This window comes from Zalophus californianus, chromosome 3, assembly GCF_009762305.2.
Source record: "Zalophus californianus isolate mZalCal1 chromosome 3, mZalCal1.pri.v2, whole genome shotgun sequence".
NCBI lineage: Eukaryota > Metazoa > Chordata > Mammalia > Carnivora > Otariidae > Zalophus > Zalophus californianus.
This window is the reverse complement of record NC_045597.1, coordinates 179583078-179595118: the sequence shown is the minus strand read 5'-3', so window position 1 is coordinate 179595118 and position 12041 is coordinate 179583078. Positions and strand designations below refer to the sequence as shown.

Below are 12041 nucleotides of genomic sequence, written 5' to 3'. Positions count from 1 at the left end.
GAGATACCGATATGCCTTTGTGAATGAAAAATAATACCGTGTTCTAAACAGTTTCAGTGTTGAGTTTAATCTTTTTATTAAAAAAAAAACATTTTATTTATTTATTTATTTGACAGAGAGATAGAGTGAGAGAGTACAAGCAGGGGAATGGCAGAGGGAGAAGGAGAAGCAGGCTCCCCACTGAGTGGGGAGCCCCACATGGGGCTCGATCCCAGGACCCTGGGATCATGACCTGAGCCGAAGGCAGACGCTTAACCGACTGAGCTACCCCAGTGCCCCCTTATTTTAATTTTTAAAATTTTTGATTGAAAACATCTGATGAAGACAATGACTCCTTCCTACCCAAATATTTAATTAAACTAGAAGATCTTTTTCCTTACACAACTTCTTGTGAATTTACAGGGTCCTCAAAGTTTGGCAAAATCAAAGAAAATGTTTCACTCTGATTCTTAAGAGAGGCTAATAAAAAGAACTGAGGGGGGATTCTGCACTATTTATTTATTTATTTATTTATTAAATAGGGAAGTCTTCATGAATTTGTGTGTCATCTGCCACAGGGGCCATGCTAATCTTCTCTGTATCGTTCCAGAAATCTGCACTTTATTTATTTTTTTAAAGATTTTATTTATTTGAGAGAGAGAATGAGATAGAGAGAGAGCATGAGAGGGGGGAGGGTCAGAGGGAGAAGCAGACTCCCTGCTGAGCAGGGAGCCCGATGTGGGACTCGATCCCGGGACTCCAGGATCATGACCTGAGCCGAAGGCAGTTGCCCAACCAACTGAGCCACCCAGGTCCCCCCAGAAATCTGCACTTAAAAAACAAATTATATAGGAACTACCAACTTAGAATCAAGCACTCTATATTTGATTACTGTGCAAATACACAGTTTAGATTTTTTTCAATGTGATATCCATATTTTAAAATTTTTTTTAAAATCCCTGTATAATTCACTTAAGTGTTGTATTAGTTTCAGGTGTCACAATATCTTATTTTTTTAAGTGAAAGAGAAGGAGTCCTAGGTCGTCTTCTTTTTTTTTTTATGAATTAAAACGTAGTTTGGAAGTTGCAGGTTTCTTCTTACTTCAAATAGGCCGATTAAAATGTAACCTAATGATACTTATCACAGGGTGGGTTTTCCAGAAGCAGATACTGAAACCAAGTCTGGGGTTCAGGATGTTCACTGGGGATCAATGCTGGTGAAAGCTCGTGGGAAGAACTGGGCAGAGGGGGAAAAGGAGCTGCAGGCCTCATAAAGCCCCTGGACGGGTGGAGAGCTGCAGAGCAAGCAACAGCCATTAAAGTTGTCCCTCAGTGGACTGAACTAGCCGGGCCTTCATACTCCACATCTAGATGCAGGCTGCCTAGGGCAGGCATGATCTCAGACCCAGCTGCTGTTGGCTGCCCAGGTAGGCCCTGAAGGAGCCATCAGCTGGGAGCTGTGCGGTGACAGACCTCTCTACAGCTCAACAGTGAACCTTCCTTGAGGGGGATACGGCTGGCCCATCTCTGGGTCTGCCTTCCCACTGACTTGTGATACTGTGATAGTTAATGCACAAAAGCACCTATCTCGTTACGGAGAAATATGTTTGGTGAGTGGATCGTGGGGTTAGCCGTTCTGGGCCCCCCAACAGCTGCAGGAGATGGCCTTGCCAGTTGTTCTAGCTGTCCTTCTGCTCCAAAATTACTTTCTCGCATGCACACCTCCATGTACTTCGGAAACATCCTCTTGTCAACCTCTGTTGACTTTGCCTCCTTTGGCTTTGGATCTTGACTCCACCTCTCCGCTTAGTCTCCACTGATTCACAATCTCATTTTGGACTGTTGCAAAACTGCTGGCAGGCACCTCACCCAAACAGGAGACAGAAAGCCGCAGATCACCAGACAGTTTCCAGAGCACCCCTCCCCATAGTCCCATGGCCCCAGTTGTCAGGAACAGGGTGTCAGATGGGCACGGCACCAGGGCTGGGCAAGTCTGAGGCCTGAGCAAAGACAAAGCAAGTCTGCCCTCAGTTAGAAGTGGCTCTGGAGGTCACTGAGCCAACCACCCATTCATCAGTTGTTTCTGCCTGCAACCCTGATTTTCCTTACGGGAACAACCACCCCCCCTTTCTCAGGTCTCATGGGTCAGTGAGGCTGACCAACCCTGAAGGCCTGAGGTGGTCCTCTGGCTCAGGTCTGGCCAGTCAGACCATGGTCTGGATGTAGCAATTGGGTCAGAAATAGACACTTGACCCAGCCAGGGGCAATAAAACTCTCTTCCAAGACTCATTATTGAAAGGGGTGCTTTCTCTCCATGGAAAATGCCCTGTGGAAGGCTATGTGAAACCTCAATTCAGCCACGCCTGAAAGGAACATTGTGGCCACAGGAGTCCATAAGTTCCTTTTGATGCCTAAACTAGTTTGAAATGGGATTTTCTATTTGCACCCAAAAGAGTCTGAGCTAATACAAAACCTATGACAATCTCCTTACCAAGTGCTGGTGCAGTTGACTTGATGGTGAACTCACCACTCTTGCTTGCACCAAACCAAAAGCCTCTTTGTAAGTTCACCCTTTATTTTGTCCCCTGGAACTGCGGCAGGCAGAGGCATTCATCCAAATATTGTGTCTACATCAGTGGTTCTCAAACTTGGCAGCACATCAGAATCAGCTGGGAAACTTGAAAATCGGAGATTCCTCACCCTGGGTCTACCGAATCAGAATTTCTGGGTGTATTGTGTATTGTATTTTTAGAAAGCTACAGAGATGATTTTAACCTCAGATTTAAAAGTTACTGATCCCATAATGTCAAGCAATTGTTCTATTAAATGTAATAAATCGGCCAGCTGAAATACAGCCATGTGCACATCTCCTACACGGTTGTGTCATATTTTCGACAGATCTGGTCCTTCAGTTCAACAAGCAAACATGCATCATTTCTAAAGAAACTACAGCAGCTCCACCAAAGAAAATTGGAGTGGACAAAAATGAAGAAGTGGATTTACCAGGAAACCAATAAAGCTTAAGTTTCATGGCTCCTCATGGGGAGCACTTGTAAGTGCTTCCATGGCCGTATGTTCTTGTAAAATTTACAGGAGTATGATATTTTAACCACAAATGGCTGGGGCCACTGTTTCTTTCCCACTGCAGCTTCTCCTCATAGTTCCCTTTGTGTTGGGTTCTACAGGAGGAGCCATGGGCATTTTTGGATCATGGCTAAGAAAGTTGATGGGTTACGTCTAGTTTTGGTTTAGTGGGACATTTGTGTGGTTCACAGACTCTTCTGTGTATAGTTTAGTTATTTCTAGCTGCACCCCCTATAGGAACAATTGTTAGTAATGCTTCTAACACCCACTCTACTGACACGGTCTACCATGATAAATGAAGGTGCAGGGTCTGACATGACCCTCGTAATATGCCACAACATTAGGGACCCCGAAGACAAGCTGATCCATGAGTGTTATCAATTCAGAAAGTATTTAAGATTCACTTCTGCAACAACCAACCTCTGAAATGCCTTGAAATCCTACAGCTCGTCTGTGAAAGACACTTGAGAGAAGTTTTCCTAAAATTGGTAACAATCCCAAAAAGTGTACCAAGAGTAAGTTGAGAAGCCGAAAGAAATCTTTCCACACTATCAAAAATAAAAAACATCCTTTCACCCATGGCAACAAAACAAAACAAAACAAAATATCATTTCATCCACCATCGTGATTCACCACCAATCCATTACTGGATTGATCCAATCAGAGGAAAGTCTGATTTCTCCTTCTAGTCTCCCCGTAGAAACCAGGACAAAATCACTGTTGCAGGAATAGGCGATCAAGCATATACAGACAAGAATTTTATTGAGTCATGTATCAGCTAAATATTAAATAAATATGTGTTTCTTTTTCTATACTTTGAGATCTTTCCAGAGTTTGTCAGCTTTAAGTATTTTGTTGTTATGGTGGTCGTTTACATGATGTTTCTAAGTGAATATTCAATGTAGTGTCTAATAATTTGAATTATTTAAAAAGGGCCTCCAAAACTGTCTGAGCTGCAGGCCCACACATGTTCCCCTGGTTTGAAGTGAGCACCTCGCCGCTGCATCCTGGTAATGGATGTGATACCACCTCATGGATCTGCCCTCTACAGCCGCCTGAGTCTCCTGAAAACCAAATTTGCTGATTGTTAAGTCAGCAAATGAGCCGTTGATGGATTTAATGACTCTGTAGGAATGAGTCAGTAATGACTCTGAAGGAATCTGTGTGACCAGAGAAATAAATAATACATCATTTAAAGGGTTTTGAACTCTTAGTGTTTTGGAAGAAGCCATTCTTTAAAAGAAATTAGGAAGGAGAATATATCATGGCCAGGGAGAGAAATATATAAACAGTCAATAGGATTAATCATGCTGGATGAAAGGTAATTTATTTTGCTCTATAGGAAATACTCCAAATCATCATCATGTGAAGAGGTGATTAAATAGATCTCATCTAACAGATCTCGTCTGGCCTGGCTCAATATAACTTCAGAATCCATTTGCTCTTTTTCAGCAAGGGTATTGCTGCAAATAGGATGGTACACAGTTTCACGTGTATAGCATATGGAAGAAATGGTCCAGTTTCCTTATGACAAACACACCCAGGTCTCCATGCATGCCAACTGTTACCCCCAGCTTTAGCTCCTTCTAGGCATGAAGGGAGAAATCAGTCCTGTGCTGACTGATGTGCTCCCTTGTCCTATGCATCTTATTTCCTGTACCACTGTGAACAAACTCAATATTTGCAATGCAGCATTTAAAAACTTCATTTAGGGGCACCTGGGTGGCTCAGTCGGTTAAACGTCTGCCTTCAGCTCAGGTCCTGATCCCGGGGTCCTGGGATCAAGCCCCATGTTGGGCTCCCTGCTAAGTGGGGAGCCTGCTTCTCCCTCTCCCTGTACCACTCCTGCTGCTTGTGTTCTCTCTCTCTCTCTCTCTCTCACACTCTTGCACTCTCTCTCTAAGTAAAATCTTTTTAAAAATAAATAAAAAAATAAAAACTGTTCATTTAAATTCTCTGCCCTGAGTGCCTTTAGTCATACCTTACATTCACGGGACATTAACAAAGTTTACTAAAAAAAATTGTAGCCATAACATTTGGTAAACACTGGTTTATATAAAACTGAACTGATTTCTTTATATATCTGCAGCAGGACTCCTCAGAGCTTTTAACAATGAATCCCTAAGTGCAGAGTATAAAAGAATGTAGTTGGCAATGACTCCCAGGAACCAGTATTCCAGGGATCATAACTTTGGGACATGCTGCTTTGGACTAAAATAAAATGATATAATGGACTATAAATGCTTTATATAACATAAATGCTAAACAAATTATATGATACCATGGCAATCACTATTATTATTGTTATTATTAAAATTACTATGTTCTTGGGGTACCTGGGTGGCGTAGTTGGTTAAACGCCCAACTCTTGGTTTCAGCTCAGGTTGTGATCTCAGGGTCATGAGATCAAGCCCTGCATATCAGGCTCTGCTCAGCGCAGAGTCTGCTTGAGATTCTTTCTCCCTCTCCTTCTGCCCCTCCCCTACTGCTCACTTGCTCTCTCTCTCTCTCTCTCTAAAATAAATAAATCTTAAAAAAAATTATTGCTCAAAGGAAACAACTGATTCTCTCTTCCCTTTCTACTAAGGACCACCATTTATTTTTTTTTAAAGATTTTATTTATTTATTTGAGAGAAAGAATGAGAGAGAGCACAAGAGGGAAGAGGGTCAGAGGGAGAAGCAGACCCCCTGCTGAGCAGGGAGCCTGATGTGGAACTCGATCCCGGGACTCCAGGATCTTGACCTGAGCCGAAGGCAGTCGCTTAACCAACTGAGCCACCCAGGCGTCCATGGACCACCATTTAATTTGTAGAGATCTGAGAAAAAGACAAACTAAGACAAATACATTTACTGGTATAATTTTCTACTGTGATAGTTTTATTTTACAAAGAGGTTGAGAAAATTATACATGCTTCTAGCTATCAAGCTTCTGTCTGCTGCCTTGGTAACTTTCACCACTTTTTTTTGAGATTCTCCAGTGCATTTATTAAGGAACAATGACTGTCAGGGCAATTTCTATCAAAAATCCCAGGGGCATTTTTTTGAAGATATAGGAAAATTCATCCTAATGGATGGAATCTTAAGGAACTCTGAATAGCCAAAACAATTTCAAAAAAGAAGAAGATAACTGGAAGACCCACACTTTCTGATTTAAAAAAAATTACAGAGGTGCCTGGGTGGCTCAGTCAGTTGAGCATCTGACTCTTGATCTTGGGTCAGGTTCTGATCTCAGGGTCATGAGTTCAAGCCCCGTGTTGGGCTCCACGCTGGGGTTTATTTATTTTACTTAAAAAAAATTTAAAAATTACAAAGCTACAGTAATCAAAGCAGTGTGGTACTGGCATAAAGACAGACCAGTAGACTAATGCAATAAAATATAGAGCTCAGAGGGGTGCCTGGGTGGGTTCAGATGGTTAAGCATCTGCTCTCAGCTCAGGTCATGATCTCAGGTCCTGGGATTGAGCCCTGCATCAGGCTCCCTGCTCAGCAGGGAGTCTGCTTTCCCTCTTCCTCTGCCTCTCCCCACTGCTCATGCTCTCTCTCTCAAATAAATTAAATTTTTTTTTTTTTAATTCAGAGCTCAGAAACGAATCCTCACATATATGGTCAAATGATCTTCAACAAGGGTGCCAAGATCACCCAATGGAGAAAGGACAGTGTCTTCAACAAATGGCGTTAGAAAACTGGATATGCACATACAAAAGAATGAAGCTGGACTCTTATCTTGCACCCTATACAAAAATTAAGTAAAAATGCATTAAATCGTTAAACAGAAGACCTAAAACTACAAAACTCCTGGAAGAAAATGAAGGGAGAAAGCTTCATGACATTGAATGCCACAAGGATTTCTTGGATAACACACCAAAAGCACAGACAACAAAAGCAAAATAGACAAATGAGACCACATCAAACTTAGAAACTTGTGCATCAAAGGACACAATCAGCAGAGTGAAAAGGCAACCTATAGAATTAGAGAAAATATTTGCAAATCATATATCTGAAAAGGGATTAATATCCAGAGTATATAAAGAACACCCATGAGGCACTTGGGTGGCTCCGTCAGTTAAGTGTCCAACTCTTGACCTCAGGGTCATGGGTTGAAGCCCCATGTTGGGCTCCACACTAGGCATGGAGCCTACTTAAAAAAATAAATAGATTTGTAAAAAAAAAAAAAAAAACCTAAAACATGCACAACTCAACAACAGGAATCAACCAATTAAAAAATAGGCAAAAGACATGAATAAACATTTCTCCAAAGATGACCGTATGAAAATGGTCAACAAGAATGTGAAAAGATGCTCAACATCACTAATCATCAGAGAAATGCAAATCAAAACAATAAGATATCATTTCATACCCATTAGGATGGCTACTATTAAAGAAAAAAAAACACCGGAACATAACAAATGTTAGTGAGTGTGTGGGGAAATTGGAACCCCTGTATACTGTTGTGGGGGGCGGTTGTAAAATGGTATAACCGCTATGGAACACAGGTTAAATTAAAAAATTAAAAAGAGAACTACCATATGAGCCAGCCACCCCACTTCTGGTTTATATCTATAGAATGGAAAGCAGGATCTTGAAGAGATATTTGCACATCCATGTTCATAGCAGCACTATTTACAATAGCCAAGATGTGGAAGCAACCCAAATATCCATTGACAGATGAATAGATATACAAAATGTGGTATATTGGGACACATGAGTGGCTCAGTCGGTTAAGCCGTTGCCTTCAGCTCAGGTCATGATCCCAGGGTCCTGGGATCGAGTCCCGCATCGGGCTCCTTGCTCAGCTGGGAGCCTGCTTCTCCCTCTGCCTGCCGCTCCCCCCTGCTTGTACTCTCTCTCTCTCTGACACATAAATAAATAAAATCTTTAAAAACAAATGAACAAACAAAAAACCCCACAAAAAACCAAAAAACCAAAATGTGGTATATACATACAATGGATTGTTATTCAATCTTAAAAGGGAAAGAAATTCTGTCTATGCTACAACATGGATGAGCCTTGAGGACGTTATGCTAAGTGAAATAAGCCAGTCACAAAAATACATATACTGTATGATTCCACTAGTATGTGGTATCTAAAGTAGTTAAATTCATAGAAATTGCAAGTAGAATGGTGGTTACCAGGAGCTGGGGGGAGGGAGCAGAGGGAGAGCTGTCTAATGGGTATAGAGTTTCAGTTTTGCAAGATGAAAAAGTTCTGGAGGTCTGTTTCACAACAATGTGAATATTCTGAAAACTACTAAGCTGGACACTTAAAAATGGCTAAGATGGTAAACTGTGTGTTTTGTACTTTTTGCCACACAAACACAAAAGAACAGTGACTGTCCTAGGACTACTCACAGATGAATTGAGATCATTTACATCCAGACATTTTTCGTGCTTCTTCTGTTCACCTTTATTTTTGTTCTAACCAAAGGTAGGAGGTCTTTTTAAAATTTTCTCTTGGAGCCAGAAGACTTAAGAGATTATAAATTGACTATACAGGTATGTAAAACAAAAGAACTCGAGAGAATTTCACAGTGGGTCTGAAATTGTTTTAATTCAATTTAATTTAATTTAAATTCAATTAATTAACATATAGTGTATAATTAGTTTCAGAGGTAGAGTTCAGTGATTCATCAGTTGTATATATTACCCAGTGCTCATCACATCACATGCCCTCCTGAATGCCATCCCCCAGTTGCCCCATCCCCCCACCTCCCTCCCCACCAGCAACCCTCAGCTTGTTTCCTATAGTGAAGAGTCTCTTATGGTTTGTCTCTCTCTCTCTGATTTCATCTTATTTTTCCCTCCCTTCCCCTATGATCCTCTGTGTTGTTTCTTAAATTCCACATATTTTCATTTGAAATCCCCTTTCCTTTTAAATTTTGCAGTTGGGAGATTAATCACATCAAGTAGCTGCTTGGCCATCCAGCGTCTGGGAAGACTTTCACTACCCAGGACCTTGCAAAGAATTCAAGACACTAGAGTCTCAGAGGCTGGGCTATCTCCTCAACACCCGTGGTCCACGAGCACCCACAATCCCTCTTCTTCCAGTTGAAGCTATGGTTAGATATTTTGTGTACAGCCTTATACCATCTTTGGCCTTTATTCTCTCTAGAGGTCAGGACAATCCCTGGTGTCAGGCTGGGAACTCCACTGTCTTATATTTTCCCACATTCGGGCAGCCTTTAGTTTTGGGATTCACAGCAGCGATAGAAGCATCGGCACAGACACCAGTCAGAAATGCAATACAATCGCAGCTTTCTTTTCTCCTGTTGGCATCCAAGAAGCTGCTTATCTTTGTATTAAAAATACTGCACTTGGTTTTTGCCTCTCAAAGAGAAGATTCATAGCTCAAGGAGAAAGAGATTTTCTATCTTTAAAACACATTTTCTACCTAATTATTTTTATAGCATCTAATCAAAGGGCAGATTTAACAAGAGGGGAAATTTTTTTTCTCCATTAACCATACAGACTTGATTAAAAGGGTCAAGCTGCAAAAAGGCGTTTTGGAGAAACGTACATTGCATGCATGTCCAGTTAATTTTGCCTTTGTCATGCAAAGGATACCAAATGATTGAAGGGTGGAGAAGCTGGACTAGAACTGAGCCTGCAGCTGGTTGGCACACGAGGCACGGTCTTTTGGCTCCCAGAGATGAAGGTGGGGCAATTTTAGCCTCATAGACTTTCTGAGGTGAGGAGAGGACCCGCCTGCAAGACCTGCATCTCTCTGAATCTTTTGAAAGATCTGAGTAACAAAGAGCTTCACAGACCATGTATGGTCGCTGCATAGGAAGCTCTAGTTTTTCCATTCTGCTCATATAAGCATTCATTGATAACCTCCTACACAGCCTCTTCGTCTCCCTTGATCCAGTTATTCTGGGTTTTGGAGCAATGACTCAGAGATACCCGGAATAATAAGGGTAGGGCTCTGGGCTCCGATGGTGCCTGAGCAGCATGTGGGAGAAAAGACAGGAGAGAAGAACCCGTAGGACGTGCACTGGGCAGTGATCCTGGAAAGGGTTGGTTTGACATCGAGGTTCCCCAACCCACCACCACCCCCCCCGTAGCTCTTCCTTGATTTCTTAAAGAAGGCTGAGAAAAGAGTCAAGAAAAAATAATGAATGAAAGAGCTGAATTCAAGATGATTTTCCCTAGTCCCTTAAACCAAAGTGCTAGTGAGACCTTCAAGGGTGTGAGCTGCATTAGGACTATTTTAATAAGAATGCTGCCAATTTTGAGTCTGTCTCTAAGATTAACAACTGACAGGAACATTTTCAAATATCACAAAAGAAAGTAGTATAATTAACACCTGAATTCCTATCATCCAGCTTCAACAATTTTTATACATGGTAACAATTTTATTTCTTCTATTCTCCCACTTTTATTTTTTTTTTAAGATTTATTTGTTTATTTGAGAGAGAGAGTGCAAGCAGGGGGAGGAGCAGAGGGAGAGGGACAAGCAGACTCCGTCCTGAGCACGGAGCCCCACAAGGGACTTGACCCCTTGACCCTGAGATCATGACTTGAGCCAAGATCAAGAGCTGGACGCTTAACCAACTGAGCCACCCAGGTGTCCCTCTCCCACTTTTAAGTGTGTTTATCTATATATTTATTTTTGCCAGGGTATATTAAAGCAAATTCAAGATATCACACTCTTTCTCCTACAATACATCCCTAGGCAGAGAAGATGAGAACTTTTTTCATAATCCCACTGCTATTATTATATCAAACAAAATCAACAATCCCCTCATATCACCTAATAACAAGTTCCGAGGCTCCACCTCACCTGTGGGGTTCATCGGCCAGAAGGAGGGGGCCGGGACACATTTGTCTGACACCTTAGTCTCCTGCGCCTTCTCCCTGCAGACTCCTCCCAGGCTAGCCTTACCTGAGCTCTTCATGAGGCCTCTTTCCCAATGTGGTACTGACCCATCCACTTCCTTAGAGCCATAAGGGCACAGCAGTTCAGAGGAACGTGTGTGTGTGTGTGTGTGTGTGTGTGTATGCACATGTGTGTGAACATTGAAAAATAAATTGGTTTTAGTTTAATACGTTTATGTTATTCCATATTATCCAGTTAGCCTGTGTTTTCCTAGGGTTATTTTCATGGTGCCACGTGAACGGTGAACCACAGTTAAAACACATAATGGGAAATGAAATATCTTCTCCAGTGGCAGGTATAATCTTATATGCTCCTGAATTATAAGCGCCCCCCCCCAATTTTCCTTGAATAACAGCAAAAGAACAAACTTAATTTTGCCAATAATTTGGTCACTTCTTTTCCAGTTTACAAATCACCTTTTTGGGGGTAATGGTTCAGTCAGTTCAGGACTGTGGCTTTCTCTCTCCTCTTACTCTGGATGGCATCTGGGGCCAAGGAGGGCAGAGGCAGGAGGTGGGGAGGAGCAAGCGGGTCCTTGCTGGCCTCTGCCCAGGTGACCATCATCCCATCTTGGTCACTGGTGCACCTGATGCTCTGTTGCTGGGACCTTCCCTCTCAGGTCCATCTGCCTCTTCCCTCTCCCAACCACGACCTACCTCTGGACCGTCTCAGACACACCTGCTCCCCACTCAGGCTCAGGAGGTTTTGTGTGTTCTCCTGGAGTGCACTGGGGCATCAGGAGACTCGAAACTGGGTGGTGGAATGAACTGAGTCTAATTCTCTCCCCATGGAACTACCCCTACCGCATTGCTACAATGTACTCTGAACCTTGGGGGTGCAGCTTCTCTCAGGGGCTTGGAATCACCCCAGGATACACTCTACAAGTGACAGACAAATATTCACATCCTGGAAGCCCCTAAAACATATCTATGGGTTACTATTACCCCCACTCCAGTTTTTAGTTCAAGAAGGGTTCAACAAGAAAAGCTTTTGCAAACGTGTCTGAGCATTTTTTTTTCTGCTCTCCCTTCTTTTCAAAGCTTTTCCCCACATCTTAACTGGAGTTCTTCCAGAAGAAGTGACCCCAAGGGAACACCAATAAG

The 12041-nt window shown here is 42.2% G+C and overlaps 1 protein-coding gene and 1 non-coding gene across 6 annotated transcripts in view; both read right to left on the bottom strand.

The window, feature by feature from the left end:
• SGPP2 (sphingosine-1-phosphate phosphatase 2) overlaps nucleotides 1–12041 on the bottom strand; it is a 175326-nt gene that overhangs the window by 153070 nt on the left and 10215 nt on the right. The window lies entirely within an intron of this gene.
• LOC113921151 lies at nucleotides 514–618 on the bottom strand. Its single transcript, XR_003519552.1, has one exon. It is a non-coding gene; the product is annotated as a U6 spliceosomal RNA (small nuclear RNA).